Raw genomic sequence first — 19,455 nt, 5'->3', positions numbered from 1 at the left:
GGTTTGTATGTAAGAAAGTGGTTGATCTATTTTAGCCATACAACTACTGTGTTTTTTGACATGGTTTTTCTCCACCCAATTTTAAATTAGATTGCATTTCTTGAGAGTAAACACATCCCTGTTTGGAGAAGGAACGAAATCTGATTGTAGTGTCAGCTGAGAAAATCAGCCATGTATGAAAAATGTTCACCAGTAATGTAGTTAATGAGAATCCATTAAGATGAAGGTAGGTTTGATTTTCCTTTCTGACATAAGTTCTTTATTTTAGGTAGTGCCTCTCCAGAGCTGTAGATGTCTTCCCAGGATATTCCATCATTCTACACAGCATTTAATTCTTGGAGCTCACAGTCCAAGACTGTTATCAGTCCATTTTCACTCTATTGATCAAGACATACTCAAGACTGGGTAATTTATAAAGAAAATGAATGGACTCACAGTTTCACGTTGCTGGGGAGGCCTCACAGTCCAGGCAATCCCAGTCTTACATGGCAGCAAGCAAGAGCGAATGAGAACCAAGCCAAAGGGAAACTCACTATAAAACCAACAGCTATTGTGAGACTTCTTCACTACCACAAGAATAGTATGGAGTAAACCTCCCCCATGATTCACTTATCTCCCACCAGGTTCCTCCCAGAGCACGTGGGAATTATGGGAGCTACAATTCAAGATAAGATTTGGGTGGGGACACAGCCAAACTGTGTCAGTGACTCATCTAGAATTTTATTCATAAAGGTTTAAACAATGGTTAACATGTACAGTTATAAGATCATTCTCATTTATAAATTTAATGTTTACAACAATCCTAAAAGTCAGGTACAGCTTTTAAGCATCATTTTACAAATGAAGAACCTTTCCCAAGATTGCACAGCTGGAAATTGATACAGTGAGCCTTTGACCCACATGTTTTGCCTCCAGATCCCCTGCACTTAGGGGTTGTGCTGTACTCTTTACTAGGTGCAACTGGTCATTTTACTATATGAGAAAATTGCAACTGCTCTACTGAATTGAATGATTTTGCCTCCAATATAGATTCAGGTCTAGTGTTTGTGAAATATTTCTGATGAACAACTTACTGATATGAATAATTGTATCTCTGTTAGAGTTATTTTATTAGACTCAATATTTCCAAAAGCATTGGAAAAAATCTATTATCCAAGCAATCTCTTCATGCAGGAAAATAAGTTTGGTATTGATTCTCCCTTAACTTATGACACCAGAGCAAAACTGATTAGAAAACTTAGGAATGAATCCATGAATTCAATTAAAAAAAAGAAATGGTTAATTGTGTTAATGCACATTCCTCTTTGTAACATGCAGATGTTCTAAAGTAATTGAAGAAATAAATTTTCTCTCTCCAACTGATGAAATGTACTCACTACTAGTTGGTCCCCCTGCTGCAACTTTTTATTTATCTGACTGTAGGACCTGGGAACCAATCCACTAGTCTAAGAAACTCCTCCAGCTAAATAGAAGGAAACATTTTTTATAAACTGCAGACTCCAGTGCTCAGTTTTATCATAAACTCCTATGATGAAAAACAACAGGCACTATGCCACATCCATGGGTTTAATTTTAATGTTTGAAGACATGCTTGTCATTATCATATAACTCAAGCTACATAAAATATTATTCAGATTCCCTAAGGAAACATTTCAAAATGTTGTATGGTTAGGTTCTCTCATTTCCCAAAAGGTAATTAGAAGAACGAGTAGTAGAAAAACGGTATGCTTGGCAAATCTTTGACTTTCACACCCCATCACCCATTTTTTGCATTTAAACTGATCATTTTGCATTTAAACTGTTCTGGCAGCAGATGGGTAATAGGATGAAAGCTTTCAATATGGTGTGGTGGGGATATATATTTCCAGACACAACATCAAAGAGTACCAAGCAGAGTTCTTAATGTGATTAACAAAGAGGCATGGAATCTGCTATCAATCTTCCTTGTTACTGTCATAGTACTTCCAGGACTGTTAAAGAAACTTTACAATAGCTGAATACATGTTACACATACAGACAAAGAAGTGCCCTGGGCAGTGTAGCAAAATTTACAGCAAGTGCGTTTTTTGAATTTCTGCTTCTGAGTCACTACTGTTAGTCTGACATTTTTGTGTCAGAAGTCTTCCTACCTTAATGTTAACAAGGCAAATAAAGGCTATGCCATCAATCTGTAACGATACTTGCTCCATTTGAAAATGTTATCCTGAAAAGTATATTTCACTGAGATTAACACTAAGTTACAAGATAAAAGTGTATTGTTATCTTTTAAATTCCTCATTCAACTTCCGTTTTTGTAATTGTAGAGAGAAACTAAAGCATATTTCTATCACAGTAATTTTATCTCATTTATGTTAACACAATGTAACCTATGGAGCTTTCAGTTTTGGTTATACATTAGTCTTTGGTTTTAATAAGAAGCATAGTATTAAAGGGCTGACTTTAAATGCCGGGATTTCCTGAAGAAAGTCTTAGAATAATGTTGATGCATTTTCTACACGGTGGAAGAATTTTCTTTGTTGTTGTTGTTTTGAGATGGAGTTTCGTTCTGTCTCCCAGGCTGGTGTGCAATGGCACCATCTCTGCTCACTGCAACCTCCGCCTCCTGGGTTCAAGCGATTCTCCCGCCTCAGCCCCCCGAGTAGCTGGGATTACAGGCACCTGCCATCATGCCTGGCTAATTTTTGTATTTTCAGTAGAGACGGGGTTTCACCACGTTGGCCAAGCTGGTCTCGAACTCCTAACCTCAGGTGATCCACCCGCCTTGGCCTCCCAAAATGCTGGTGTGAGTGCTGGTGGGTGTGAGCCACCACGCCCAGCCTAACAGTGGAAGAATTTTCTTCAGCTTGCATTACTGCTTAACTAGGGTACTATTTAACTCATCAGGATTTTTAGTTTCAATCTGGAAAGGAAAGAAGATAAAATTAAGAGCCTTGGTGGAGGGTCTGGCATGCATTCAGAGAGATGGAAAATGAAAAGAAATGAGTGACAAACAAGGTACATTTTGGAGTGAAACAGAGAAGCTAATGTACACCATTTCATTTAACATTAACAGTCCATATACAGTAGGGAGATAGAATAATTTCACAATATGTATGGAAGCTCAGGCTAGAGTTAAAGAAATGTGGAAGAAGTCTGAAAGAGAGAATACTGAAATTTGGAAATCCCAAATAGAATTTTGGCTCAATAAGGGAAAAATAGAAGGTTTATTTAGCAGTAAGGCAGGTCAAAATGAAATTTGATAGATTGTGTTTGTAATGTAACCAATCAATTTTTTTTTTGTATAGCTTTCTCCTGCAATAGTCAGAAGATGAGGGAAAAAATTGAGAGATTAAGTAGGAAGTTAGGACAGAAAATCAAGACTATGGAAATTCTGATCAATCAGAAGAGTGGAAGATCAAATCTCTGGCTTGAAAGTTGAGGACAAAATCCAGCTTATGAGAAAATAAGATAACTCAGATTAGTAAGTTAAGATCAGAGAAGAAATTTCAGAAATGATGATCTTGGAAGAGAGATATTGGAATAATGATGGCAATGAATGTGTGGCCTGTTTATATTACACTGTAAACATTGTATCATTGTCAAAATTCATTGACATTTAGAAATTACAGAGTTGGGGGTCTAGTTATGAAGCCACCATATTTAAATAATGTTTGACGTTTATTTTTAAAGGTTATACTTATTTACAAAGTTCTAGCCCTAATTATCAAGTATATTCTTGAATATTAATTTTACTCAAAGGTTATTTGAAGGGCACAAAATTATTTTTATGCATCCTTATTTCATTCAAGGCATAAAACCAGCTCAAACTATTCCCTAGCAGAGGATGGTGTTTTCTTAAATTAAGAGATATTATATGTATGGGGATAACATTTTTTCTTACCTGAGAAAAGAGAGAATCAGGCATTTTTTATATTTTCAGAAATAATAAAGTTACCCTTCCCTTTAATTACATCTTTTTTCAATCTCATCCTTCTCCAAAAGTACTGGCTGGTGTATTTGCTTTTTATATTCATTAGTGACCATTTGGTAAGTAGTTCACCTTCTCTTAGCTTTTTTTTTGCTTTTTGCTTTTATACTTTAATCCTGCTGACATCTTTCAATGCATAATGAAAAACAGCTCTGCCTTTTCCTGGCTTCCTTATTTCTGAGTACTATGGCAACGGATGCTAGTTGACTTAGTAAAACTTGAAAATGTCACATAGCTCTTCATTCTTTGATGAATGCACATTCATGAATATAGCTGCATGCAAAAGCAATTAAAGGCAGCCTTAAAAAGCACCACAACCAAAGTCACCCTCAGATGATATTCCCCAGGTGGTGTATTCAGAGCAACCCATTCCTAGTATTAAAAATACACATCTTCTTTGTCTCTGAGAATGATTAGCAATCACTTTTAGTAACATTTCCTATGAAACAAAATGATTTCCGTAAATAAATCTTAATTCCAAATCACTGAATTCACTCAGAATATATTTTTCCTCCAAAACTAGGGAAACATATCAAAAACATAAAATAAGAAGAAACAAATGGACAAATTATTTAACACAGGTATAAATTACAACTTAAACCTTTGTTGACTCATATAAAACAAACATGAATATATGCACACATGCATACACATATGCACCCAACTTTAACTTACCAGATTTTAACAAGAAATTTCAATGCAAAAACATATTTAAGAATGTTTGTGGTGTAATGGAAAACATTTACTCATAAAATGACGTTGATTCTATGTTTAATAATCTACACCTCAAGAAATGGCTATATAGAATTATAACAACAGCAATATTGGATTCTTATTTTTTATTTAAATAAAAATAATTCATTATCCTTACAGTGGCTAAGTGCTTTGTCATTGTCAATATACATTTTCTGGTATTGCTATAATTTTTATTGATGATTTTATATCGAATAACATATAGAATCTCATATTTATATGGGGTGCTTTATAACAAAATGCATTCACCCACCATTACTTGATGTCTATTCTAATTATTTCAATATCTGTGCCATGTATAAATGGTATATTCTATTATTTACATTTTAAAGTTGAGGAAACCAAGATTTGAAAGCCTAATATTTGAAATCACAACATCATGAAGTAAAAAAATAAAATGTTACCTAAGCCTTCTGACTTTATATTCAGAGCTCTTTTATCATCATATTATCTCATCCATGTATATAGTTTAATTAAGTAAATTTTCTAAATAATGTTCTTTAGAAAAATTGAGCTGTTGAATAAGAATATTCTAAAGTCACCAGTGATGAAGACGATGAATCAATGAATATCAGCCATAATACTGTGTGACGTGATCTCTAGCTATGCAATACAAAGAAGTCTTTGAAGTCTGTAAAAATGCCATATTTGAAAGAAGTAAAGTACTGCTAAGTATACCCAGGACTCGTTCATAATTATTAATTAATCAATCATATTTCATGGAATGGCATAATAAAATGTACAATAAACTTAAAGCTTTAGAGAGAAAGCTACATTTCTATATACATAATTCGCATGTATCAAATAATGTCATTCTATTTAAAGTCAGCATTTAAGAGTACCCAGACAAAGGAGTTAAAAGAAAACTTCCTTCTGATAATTTCTAGTAGTCCAAAGAAAGACAAAAAGCTTAAAGTGAGCCTATAACAGAAGCTAGACATGGAAATTAGCACAGCTTTAAAATGTGATCATTCTCTTCAGGAAAAGGTCATAAATGAGGTTCATGTAAGTGAAGCTTAAAATAAACAGTTCGAGCTTCCAAAAGAAATGCATCTTGGCCACACAATCACTCAAGGGACCTACCAGGAAGCTCATTAAAAAGAGTGCCAAAACTTGCTGTAGAGGCAGTAATAGTGAAGGGTTAAGTGTGTGAACTCTGAAATAAGACAGATTGGGTTTAAAGCTCAGCTCTCCCAATTTCTACCTGTTTGCATAAACTTATTTCTAAGTTGGCATAAACTTAGAACAACATCTTAACCTCTTGTGCTCTAGATTCCTCATATGTAAGACAGGAATGATAATAGTAACCTATATCATGGAATTATTGTAGAAAATAAATGTGTTAATAGAGTGAAAACAAATGGATTGAGTACTTGGCTCCATCAATAGAAATAACTTCAGGCTATGGAGCACTCTGGGGATAGTCAAATTAATAGAGCAGCTGTCAACAGCTGATATTCCTGGTGCTTCTGCAGTATTCCCCATTAGCCTGCAAAATAATATGAAAACCAACAATTAGATTGCACTGAATGCATTTCCAAAAGTATTTCAATCTCAAAAATTGAAATGAGAAAAATGATTTTGAGCATACGGAAATAAATATGAATGGCTAAAAAATACTATAATCAAGATTGAAAAACAAGTGAAACATTGGAAACGTGAATTTGTAGCAAATAAGAAAAAGAAATTTGAACACTTTTAATATATAAAACACTTGGTAGGTCAGTTAAAATGAAAATAATTTCAAGAGATGGACAGATGCTTCATAAAATTTGACATATAAATGGGCAAAGGGATATGAATACATTTTCTACTGTATGGTCTAAAGTTAAACATTAAAACACCGTAAGAAAGCATTATTGATCACTACAAATGACAAAAATTTAAGAGACTAAGAACTAACAGCGAAGAAGACACGAGGCACTCTCATATTTTTTTGGTAGAAATATACAATTAAAATAAACTTTCCAAGGGGCAATTTGGCTAAATTGTGTAATAATCCAAACATGTCCACACTGATTTACTTATGCATTCTATTGTTATAATTTACCTTTACAAATTACCAGCTTTACAATATTATTTACAATATGTATAGTTTTAAAAACATGGAAACAAAACGAGAATACTTCAATAGAGGAAATAGATTATTAATGTAATAAAATATTTACTGTGTAAAATAACATAAATTGATATTTATTATGGCTTAGAAAAAAAATAATGAGTGGGTGATCTCCTTTAAAAAATTTAGAGTTTTAGACACATTGATAATAAAAATGAGAGTAATCCTTAAAGTCTACTTGTCCACATACATACAGGCTTGCTTAAGTGACTATATATTGCTCTGCCAACTTTTTAAATTGATTTGAAAAATCAATTTTTTCCAGACAGAGACAACTAGAACCAATGCCACAAAAACATTTTTAAAAACTGACTTATTTCATTGAGCAGTGGTTTGCAGTTCTCCTTGAAGAGGTCCTTCACATCCCTTGTAAGTTGGATTCCTAGGTATTTTATTCTCTTTGAAGCAATCGTGAATGGGAGTTCACTCATGATTTGGCTCTCTGTTTGTCTGTTATTGGTGTATAAGAATGCTTGTGATTTTTGTACATTGATTTTGTATCCTGAGACTTTGCTGAAGTTGCTTATCAGCTTAAGGAGATTTTGGGCTGAGACAATGGGGTTTTCTAGATATACAATCATGTCGTCTGCAAACAGGGACAATTTGACTTCCTCTTTTCCTAATTGAATACCCTTGATTTCCTTCTCCTGCCTGACTGCCCTGGCCAGAACTTCCAACACTATGTTGAATAGGAGTGGTGAGAGAGGGCATCCCTGTCTTGTGCCAGTTTTCAAAGGGAATGCTTCCAGTTTTTGCCCATTCAGTATGATATTGGCTGTGGGTTTGTCATAGATAGCTTTTATTATTTTGAGATACGTCCCATCAATACCTAATTTATTGAGAGTTTTTGGCATGAAGGGTTGTTGAATTTTGTCAAAGGCCTTTTCTGCATCTATTGAGATAACCATGTGGTTTTTGTCTTTGATTCTGTTTGTATGCTGGATTACATTTATTGATTTCCATATGTTGAACCAGCCTTGCATCCCAGGGTTGAAGCCCACTTGATCATGGTGGATAAACTTTTTGATGTGCTGCTGGATTTGGTTTGCCAGTATTTTATTCAGGATTTTTGCATCAATGTTCATTAAGGATATTGATCTAAAACTCTGTTTTGGTTGTGTCTCTGCCAGTCTTTGGTACCAGGATGATGCTGGCCACATAAAATGAGTTAGGGAGGATTCCCTCTTTTTCTATTGATTGGAATAGTTTCAGAAGGAATGGTACTAGCTCCTCTTTGCACCTCTGGTAGAATTCGGCTGTGAATCCATCTGGTCCTGGACATTTTTTGGTTGGTAAGCTATTGATTATTGCCTCAATTTCAGAGCCTGTTATTGGTCTATTCAGACAAATGGAAGAACATTCCATGCTCATGGGTAGGAAGAATCAATATTGTGAAAATGGCCATACTGCCCAAGGTAATTTATAGATTCGATGCCATCCCCATTAAGCTACCAATGACTTTCTTCACAGAATTGGAAAAAACTATCTTAAAGTTCATATGGAACCAAAAAAGAGCCTGCATCGCCAACTCAATCCTAAGCCAAAAGAACAAAGCTGGAGACATCACGCTACCTGACTTCAAACTATACTACAAGGCTACAATAACCAAAACAGCATGGTACTGGTACCAAAACAGAGATGTGGACCAATGGAACAGAATAGAGCCCTCAGAAATAATGCCGCATATATACAACTATCTGATCTTTGACAAACCTGACAAAAACAAGCAATGGGGAAAGGATTCCCTATTTAAGAAATGGTGCTGGGAAAACTGGCTAGCCATATGTAGAAAGCTGAAACTAGATCCCTTCCTTACACCTTATACAAAAATTAATTCAAGATGGATTAAAGACTTAAATGTTAGACCTAAAATCATAAAAACCCTAGAAGAAAACCTAGGCAATACCATTCAGGACATAGGTATGGGCAAGGACTTCACATCTAAAACACCAAAAGCAATGGCAACAAAAGCCAAAATTGACATGGGATCTAATTAAACTCAAGAGCTCCTGCACAGCAAAAGAAACTACCATCAGAGTGAATAGGCAACCTACAGAATGGGAGAAAATTTTTGCAATCTACTCATCTGACAAAGGGCTAATATCCAGAATTTACAATGAACTCAAACAAATTTACAAGAAAAAAACAAACAACCCCATCAACAAGTGGGCAAAGGATATGAACAGACACTTCTCAAAAGAAGACATTTATGCAGCCAAAAGACACATGAAAAAATGCTCATCATCACTGGCCATCAGAGAAATGCAAATCAAAACCACAATGAGATACCATCTCATACCCCTTAGAATGATGATCATTAAAAAGTCAGGAAACAACAGGTGCTGGAGAGGATGTGGAGAAATAGGAACACTTTTACACTGTTGGTGGGACTGTAAACTAGTTCATCCATTGTGGAAGTCAGTGTGGCGATTCCTCAAGGATCTAGAACTAGAAATACCATTTGACCCAGCCATCCGATTACTGGGTATATACCCAAAGGATTATAAATCATGCTGCTATAAAGACACACGCACATGTATGTTTTTTGAGGCACTATTCACAAGAGCAAAGACTTGAAACCAACCTAAATGTCCAACAACAATAGTCTGGATTAAGAAAATGTGGCACATATACACCATGGAATACTATGCAGCCCTAAAAAGGGATGAGTTCATGTCCTTTGTAGGTACATGGATGAAACTGGAAACCATCATTCTCAGCAAACTATCGCAAGGACAAAAAACCAAACACCGCATGTTCTCACTCATAGATGGGAATTGAACAATGAGAACACATGGACACAGGAAGGGGAACATCACACACCAGAGACTGTTGTGGGGTGGGGGGAGGGGGGAGGGATAGCATTGGGAGATATACCTAATGCTAAATGACAAGTTAATGGGTGCAGCACACCAACATGGCACATGTATACATATGTATCAAACCTGCATGTTGTGCACATGTACCCTAAAACTTAAAGTATAATAATAATAAAATTAAAAAATAAATAAATAAATTGCCAACAGCCATCAACATCCATGCAAGACCCTCCACCAGCTAAAAGATTGCAACTCACTGAAGTTTCAGTTGATCATTAGCATCTTTTAGCAATAAAGTATTTTTAAATTAAAAAAAACTGACAATGTAAATAAAATTATTTTAATGTAAAACAGACACTCAAAAGATATTATATTTAGTGAATTTTATTTGCAAAGTAAAAGTTGCAAGTAGCAACTAACTACAGAAAATTAAGTTTGAGAGGTGAATACAGAGAATCAATTGTGAAGCATACACATTTTTTGAGATGTTTAGTTCATTTATATATTTAGAATATATACAACTGTAGTCATCGTTATCATCAGAGAAAGCGTTTTGACAGATATTTTCCAGAAGTAGGAAAATACATGGGATAATTAGTGGATCAGAGAACATTTCTGTGTGCTAATATAACCAAACAATTTTACAGTGCACTAGTTCACAACTCTTTTACTTTAAACCAAACTTTATTAATTTCTAGCCTCTTTGAAAGCCACTATGAATATAGTGTAAAAATTACATACATCAATGTTGATGTTGAGATCTAATATTTTAAGATCCTGCCAGAAACAAATCTTTGTCATTAAAGTAGACTATATATATTCTCTGCGACTTTCCCTTTCTCTCACCAAGGTGACATACATAAGGCATTTGTTGCATGATTTAATTAGTTTGGATCCAATAAGTAAATTCCTCTTACCTATCCCCTTTCTTTTCCAAATCATCTCATGCAAACTTGCTCTACCTCACCTTCAGTTTTCAATGGAAGTTAGAAGATCCAAGTGGTCTGGGCTTTCTTACTGGCTCAACATGAAATATGGGTAAATTGGTCCCTTTTCCTTTGCAGAATGTTACATAATTCAGAATAATATCAAACTGTGCAGAACTGAAGAATAATATGAGACTGTTTCAATAGAGTCATTCTTTTCTGTTTCCTGACATCTTAGTTCTTTCTATCTCATAGTAAATACAGCAAGTAAAGTCACTTAATAAGTGTAAGGCCTGAGCTATTCTTGAAAATAGCAGATGCCGTTCTCTCCAATATGTTTTTTCACCTTTTCCTAGACTTACAACTTCTCTACCGCTTTGACTTAAAAATCAAAAGATTTACCTATGAGACTTTAAGCAAGTCATTTAATTATATTTGGTGTCTGTGTAAGAAAAATAGTATTAAATGGCTAGATTACAGAGTTCTTAGGGAAACTTAATTGAATTATGTACCTGAAAACACTTTATAAATTGTAAAGAATTCAATAAGTTGGTAATACCATAAATGGTTCTTTTCTTTGTGATTTCTTTATTGTTCCATAATAAAAGCATTATTTTTATAGACTGTTTCACATTTCTGTTGCATAACACCTACATATTTCAAAACCATTCAACGTTTCACTCATGTATGAGACTGTACTCAGGATATGACATTTCATTCAGAAGTACTGAATGAAACAATGCAACCATTGTCTAATCCTGTTTTCTCACTTTAGCAAGTTGCTTATGGAGAAGAATGACTTCACATGAAAAATGACTAGACTTTTATCAGTTATGCTTCCACAAAGAATATTTAAAAAGCAGTCTTTTAAAAAATGATGTGAGTTATTTATAACTTCCTGTATTCCTTTCATCTTAATGGCAACACAATATATGATATTTTATAACCTCTGTAATTTCCATTATCAGTCTGCAACTCTGCATTTCTTTCTTTGTTGACTCATATATTTTCAAATTATTTATTCCTCCCAAGGTATAGTCATGCAGTTGAAAGAAAAGAATAATGTTGAGGCTGAGCATGAGTAAAAGTGGTTCAGTAAAAGGCATACAAATCCCCCCTTTTCCTACCCATGTCTCGAATTAGAGTATCACCAAAGTTTTAGAACAACTTTTGAAAATACTAAAGGATAATTTCTGTGAATTAAGGGTCCATCTTGCAGACTAAAATGTCAGTTTCTTTTCTACCTTGCTAATGTTAGTTCTTCTTCATTCTCTATTCCAGGGAGTGTTTAACTGTGTTTTAAATAATCCTGTTTTGTCATTTGTTTGAAGTTTTCCATGAAAGCTTGACTTCCTCTTTTTTGGATTTTTATTTGTTTTCAGAAATTAAGCATTTCACATGGATTTCTTTTGATAATAACATTTCAGATGTCTTTATTTTTAAGATTATTGTTTCTATAAACTTCCCTAGCCTTTATTTTGTTTCTTTCTACAACAACTGGTTTTGATTATTTTAATTTATGATCCATGCTCTTAAAGATCACCATCTTCAAACTTATTTCCTTGAGAACTTTCCAGTTTCACAGATTGTATTTATAAGACTATAATTGGCACTCTAAAATTATCTAATAATACTATTGTAATGCTCAACTACGGGGTGTTCAAAAAGTATTGGATCCTAGAATTTTTTCTGTGTGTAGCTATTCTTTGAAAGTAAAGCTCTGTCTGTACACTGACAATGAACTGAGTCTAGAACATAAATAAATTAGTTTAATTCACAATTTATTATCTTCATAAAAGAGAGCTATATATTTCTATCCATAGCACTAACTCACATTTGACTATTCTTAGCATTGTGATGCACTCCCTCCTTGCATGAAGCTAACATAATTTTCCAGTTACATATGCAGTCTAAGTGTTTATGTACATGCCTAAATCCAGTTTATTTTTTCAAATTTATAACAAATTACCAATGTATAGGAGAACAGAATACAATAAAAACACATAAGGAAACTAGCTAATTTCATACATATTAAGGTATTCAATGTACATCATAAACTTTCAGGTAGAGGAAATAACTCTTATGGGAAGTGGATTGCACAAAGAATATGAAAGTAGTTACGCATTGTAGCACAGCACGAAGAAGAGGAAGATCATTGGATTTCACTGGACTAACATCTATCACGAGCAAGACATTCAACTAGAAAATAAAGTGGATGTGAAGATGAGGAAGATACTGCCTTTGTTCCTAAGAAACTCACAAGAAGATACAGAGGTGCCTCAATACATTGCATTGCATGTTGTACTGTAATGAAATCTAATGTAGAGGAACAAGACAAGTGCTTTATAAACAGGGAGAGGAAAAAACTAATTATGACCTGGGAGATCAGAAAAGGCTGGAGTTGTGTGAATGGATAAGACTCTCACTAGCAGGATGGAAGAGATATTCCATTCAAAGACAATGGTGTGAACATGGAGACGAAACTTACGATATAACATACAGTGCATATTTAAGAATGTTGAGAAATCATGTGTGCCTAGAAAATAGTCTGTGATTAACACAAGATTTAGATCAGATTATGAGGAAAAGCTTAAATAACATTCAATCATAATATGAGTTTCTATATATAATGTGGATTGAAAGGCTTTAAAACAAGAATGTTAGTGGTCAGATTATGATTTAAAAATACAAATCTGGGGTCACATAGGTGGATTGAATGAGACACCATGAAAAGAGAATGTACTAAAGAGACAATTATATTGATGTAAATAAGAGATAATGACAGCTTCAATAAGAAAAGGAGCAAGAAATATAGCAATAGTGTAATCGATTTATCAGTTGATTTTAAATTAAGAAAGAACAAAATAACAGGTTTAAAAGTGACTCTAAAATTTCATAGCTTAAGGACCCCGTGGGCAACTGAGGATGTATGGGACATAAGAAAAAACAATTTTGGATGCTATTATTAGTTATCATGCTCTTTTCTTTCACCAAATGCTGAAACTATGAATGTCTTTGAGTTCCCAATAAGATTGTACTAAAGTATTCCTGGCTCAATCTTTACCAGGATGTGTTTGCAAGTAGCTCCAGTGTCCCATTTCCACTAATCTCTTAAATAAAAGCATGAACTCCCCCTCACAGACTCAGGAACTGTAGTCTTTTGAATAAATGGCACACTTCCATTTTGCTCCTTGAACTTCATTTGATGCCAGTTACTCCAAGCCTATGAAACATCACTCTCAAATGTTTATTTTAAAAATTACTAGAGTCATTACTATGTCTGCTAGGTCTTCTATCTTTTTCCCTTCCTTAACTTACTCTGTCTAGAATATTGATGTATTACCAAAATTTTAATGTAATAGTACAGTCCTGAATTCAACCTCAGGACCTTAATGCCATTATAATATATTTTTTTTGTTCTTACTTTTTTTCTCAGAATTAATTTTTTTCCTATTTTGAATACTATTAACTTTTTCTAATCCCAGTCTCTGAGATTTGCCTACCATTTTAGTAAGTGTCCAGTCTGATAAGTGATATATAGATGTTTTAGGACTTGCTAAAAGAGAGATGAATTATAAGTGTCAAACATGCATAGCTATTGCTTTTAGTGGCATTACTTTTAATGACAACAATGATTACTTTTCATGGCAAAAACCGCAATTACTTTTGCACCAAACTAACAGTTTACTTCTCTGGAGTTAGTCTAAGTGTCTGTCAGTATCTGTCCCGTCTTTGTGGTTGTCATTCCAGGTGCTACATAAAATCTTTTTCCTCCTTAGTATCAGAATATGCCTTGAGATTTTATAGATTTTATAGGAAAAATGGTAAATTAATTTGGGGGTCTATTGATTACAAGCAGAAATAGAAGATTACCATAGTGTTGCCCAACTGGAAGTTGGATTTATGGCAAGAGAGAAATAATGTGATTATTATAAACTAGATATTAATGGGCTTATTTTTCAAGATGCTAAACTTGCCACATTCATTTAACTACTTTTCTAGACATCACTAAAATGATCATAAAGGAATTTTTGAAAAATATAAATCTATCAGGTCAAATACTGGGAAAAAGGACAACAGAAGATAACATTTTGAAAGACTGCTTCATACCCAAAAATGTGAATGAAGGAATAATGGCACAATGCAGTCGCGCATCACTTACCAGTGAGAATACTCTCTAAGAAATGTATCGTTAGGCCATTTCATCATTGTGCAAGCATCAAAGTGTATACTTAGAAAAACATAGATGATAGCCTGCTACACACTTAGGCTATATGGTATAACTTATTCTTCCTAGGCTACAAACCTGTACAACATGTTATTGTACTGAATACTGTAGGCAATTGTAACACAGTGATAAGCATTTGTGTATCTAAACATATTGAAAGATAGAAAAGGTACAGTAACAATATGGCATTATAATCTTATAGGACCACTGACTTATATGTGGTATGTCATTGACCACCATCACTCTGCAGCACATGCCTGTATTTAGAAGTTGACATAAAAAAGAGAAAATTTCTTTCATAAATCATGCACAGAATATATGCCACCAAATCTCTAGCGTAAAGCAAGAATATTGGAATTTAATTCCTGAAAACACTAAAATAGGAAGACTTAGAATTTAGAAACATTTGGGTGTGCAAGAAAGTAATGTTGAGAAGCAGGCCTGATTGAGAAAAGATGCCTTGGAAGTCCAGAGATGTACAAATTCATAGGAATTGCCAGACAGATTACCGATGTCCAAAATAAAATAACAGACTTAAGTGATTAATTCAGAAGGTCTAAATTTAAGTACTTGGGTCTTCCAGGAAGGGAGACAAGAGTAAATAGAAGGAGAAAATTTATCAGACACAACATGGGAAAATTTTCCAGAATTGAAGAATATGAGTTTCCATAATAAAATAATCCATGGGGTATCAGACAAGTATGAAATTATTAACACGGAGGCACAGCATTACACATTTTCTAAGATAAAGGGAAAAAGAGAAAAGACTGATAAGTACATAACTGATAAACAAATACTCTAAAATCTGAAGAGATTAAAACAGGGCACAAATACAAGCATTAGGAAAAAAAAGGCATTGGGCTTCTCAATAACAATACTGGACCCTAAAGGACAATGAAAGAGTAACTTTACATTATCCTGACTAAATATTATACAACTTCCAATCCAGGAACCTGAATTCCAACATAGTCAGCACAACTTTCAAACTATGTGGGAGTGGAATAGATTTTCATATACGCAGTAACTCAGAAAATTTAATCTCTGATTAGGAATCTAATTGAGAAAATGTGTTTCATATTCTAATACCGGAAGCCAGCTTGATTTCATCTATGGGCCAAATCAATGCTGTTCCTGTATCCATACCCTTCGGTACTATGCTCCCAAACCTAGTTTGCACTTGGCTATGTGACTTTCTTTGAACAGTGGGATAACAGTAACTGTGATGCAAGCAGGGCTTTGAAAGACTGCTTGCACATTTTCCCATCCTCTTGCTTCTGTAAAATGCCATTAGAGTATGTCATGAGAATAGGAGTTGGCTGCTATGAGAGATTTCAGTATGTAAGAGATGTGTGAAGGGTAGCTGAGTCACCTAGCAGAGGCCACACCAGACCAGCATGCCCCAAGCTGACCTACCAGCTAAACATAAATATATGAGTGAGTCCAGCCAAGATCAGTCAAGTCCATCCCAACCAGCGGTCAGCTCAGCCAACCCACAGCCCGGAGAAGAATTGTAACAACTTATTAAAAAGATTTTACACAACTAAATCACTACATTTTGGAATAGTTTTATATTTATTTGATGCAATGTCAAAACAAGAGGGAGTAAGTAGTATGTATATACTGCAAAAGGGTGGTTAATAAAGAGAAATTAATACTGAAATGCGTTAGGCTATGGGGAATGAACTGATGGGTGGGATTGGTATATTTTCTTTCATTATAGGCTTTTAGTAGCAAGTGATTTTTTAAACCCATGAACACGTTTGACATTTTAAAAGTGATGACAGATTAGGTTCTACACAGAATTTTATGTCAAAGGAGTTTTGTTGTTTATATTTCTGTTTTGTTAGTTTTGAATGAGAGAGGAAAATAAGAAGTAAAGGAAAATACTTGGTTTAAGGGAGGTGACTACAAATGCTGTCTTGTAGCCTGAAAATATGAGGGTACAGAATAATAACTAGCTGACAGGAACTCACTATCCCTCAGGAATACGGACAGGTTTCTACTGGGGCAAAGACTGAAATTGATTTAGTTTTTATTCTAGGAAACAGAGCTTCCTGGGGAGCACAGATCATGGTGGGTAAGGGAGTTTTGGAGACAAAATTTGACAGTAAGGGACTGTATTTTTGCCTTTGACTGAGGAACTAGGCATGAAAGATATGATCAACTTAACTGGCTTGCCAATCCTCAACACATCTCTCTTTAAAGTATTTTTGTGTGTATGTGAGAATTACTTGAAAATCTCAGGTTCTTCTGGGCCTGGATTTCTGCAAAAATTTTTATGAAGAAAGGGTTAACCATTTCAATGTTAATTTTAGCTCAGACTCTAATTTCAGTATTACATATAATACTGATTCTGAATTAATTAGCTGGTGTTTAGACATGAATGCGTGAATTACAGCTGTTATCCAAGAAAAAATGTTTCTTTTAAGATAGTGAAAATGGAAGCTTTTCCTTTATCTGAAGAGTATATGGGAAGAAAATACATGATTGGAAATTCAAACGTATCATTTCAAAAAGCAAATTTAGGCTTCAAAGTCTCATTTAACTAAAGGATAAAGCTTTTAAGTATAGTGTGATGTAAGTGTGCCAAAGTAAATCATTGTGCTTTGATGGAGCAAAGATTATCGTTTAAAGTAAACTTGTTTCTCCTTCTGTATGAAACAGACATTACAACAAGAGATAAATAAGCTAAAAACACGGTCATTATATGAGAACAAAAATGTTCAGTGATACTGTATTTTGTGAGAATATATTAATAATAACTTCAAGTATGTCAGCCCCCTATAACTTCCTTTAGTTTCCCTCAAATACACAAAGAAGCCTTCAATTTGAGTAAGAATAGGAAAACACAAGTTTACCAGAAACCAACTATTCTCTATTGTCCACATTCCTATCCTCAGCCACCTTACACAGATGCTGAATAAGAGATTTTTCTGCCACTCATCTCATTTCCAATCACATCATGAAACCCCAATCTCCTATATTTATGTATGTATGTATTCAAACCACCACTAATCTCTTATCTACATTTGATAGCCTATATAATTCAAGTTGATCTCATATAAATTTTTTAAATAGTCGATGCTCTTCAATAAATAACACTTCGGCAATATGGTATCAAGTAGTTACACAGAGAAAGTAAGGCAGTGTGAGTGAGTGCACCACTTTGTAACAAATATCTGCTTACATGTGATTTCCCATGAGAACAGTGTAAAGAACTGTGATGAATATTTGTTTTCTCAGTAACATGCTTAATGAGATTCCCTACTCCTGCAAGTTACAGTGGATACTACAGACAGAATTCAACTAAAACGTGTATTATTTACTACTGAGAGAGAGTAAAAGACCTGAACAAAGTTAAGAAGTAACAGATGACTCAGAACACATCTCAAACCATCAAAACTCATCTAAGAAATGTATAAATTTCAATATAAAATAAGACATAGTAAAAAAAATTAAGATTAGAATAATACACAAATCTCAAATTTGCTTAAACTACACTTGAATTTAACATAAATGAGATGTTTCAATCATTAATATGTTGAGCATTTTTTATTTTGATTATACCTTAATTATATGTATGCTCATGAGGCAAAAGTGAACCATTATTATATTATCACATGAAGGACTGTCTCAAGATCCTTGTTTTCTTGTATAGTTACCATCCTGGATATAATCAAAGTTATTGGATATTTCAAACTGAATTTTCACATTTTTCAATGTTCATGAGCTGTTGATAAACTGTTATTTGATCACACCTACTTCTAAATGAGCTCATAAAAGAGTTGTTTAATAAGAACTATAATGAGACAGAGATTAATCGTTTTAGGTGAATCATGGGCTTGGTTGACCTTCTTAATAAAAAACGTGTTAAAATTACTTTAACGTTTGGCAAGCCTGGCTAGTGAGCCATCATTGTGCTGTGCTGCTTGGTTATGTGAGTGTGTACATATATGTTTGTGGGAGGATGGGGGTTGTCAAAAGAGCAAAACTCAGCTGTAATCTTAGCATACTCTCAATCTATAAGAGGGGGCATTTTGAATCAAAAGTAAGAATTTATACATATTGAAATTTTAAAAGTGAACACATTTAACTTAATTGAAAATTCTCCATGCTGTCCTTAGTTTTTCAGTTTTACCACAGACCAGTGAATACTTGGTCTACACAGTGGTTCAGAGGCAAGAGCAGATCAATGACCATGTTTGCACTGGTCTCTTCACCAATGGCGGAGAAATAAGCTCTGATGACAAATGACTATAAACTGAGTAGACACTCTAATTCTATCACAAAGTGCCACTGTCACTCTGCACAGGTAGAATTGGTGATTAATTAGTCTGATAAGCAGCTTTATTACATATATGACCCCATTTTGGAAAAAAAAAGAAAAAGAAAAACTTTGTAGGGTTTAATATGATAATGGGAGTGAAGTAATGAAAGTCATTATTAATGGGGGAAGTAGCAGAAATATCACACAAGGAATCCTCTAAACCACTGTTTTATAAGCTAAAGCACTTTTTAAAAAAATTACACCATTTAAAAGTATACCCAAATGAGCTCTTATTTCTGAGAATGTTATCTTACATTTCTATTAGGAATTCCTGACTTTCTTTCCCCTGTTTTTATATATTTAGATCAAAAGTCTA

The 19,455-nt window shown here is 34.1% G+C and overlaps 1 long non-coding RNA gene across 1 annotated transcript; it reads right to left on the bottom strand.

Annotated features, from left to right (window-relative positions):
• Nucleotides 1–704: 704 nt before the first annotated feature.
• On the bottom strand, nt 705–19,086 carry LOC129034696 (uncharacterized). Its single transcript, XR_008501975.1, has 4 exons — nt 19,075–19,086; nt 15,647–15,673; nt 4,628–4,631; nt 705–2,899 (listed from the first exon to the last, which is right to left on the bottom strand). It is a non-coding gene; the product is annotated as an uncharacterized LOC129034696 (long non-coding RNA).
• Between the last annotated feature and the right edge of the window lie 369 nt (nt 19,087–19,455).

This window comes from Pongo pygmaeus, chromosome 3, assembly GCF_028885625.2.
Source record: "Pongo pygmaeus isolate AG05252 chromosome 3, NHGRI_mPonPyg2-v2.0_pri, whole genome shotgun sequence".
NCBI lineage: Eukaryota > Metazoa > Chordata > Mammalia > Primates > Hominidae > Pongo > Pongo pygmaeus.
Note: the sequence above shows the minus strand (reverse complement) of the source record. Positions and strands in the feature narration are given on the sequence as shown.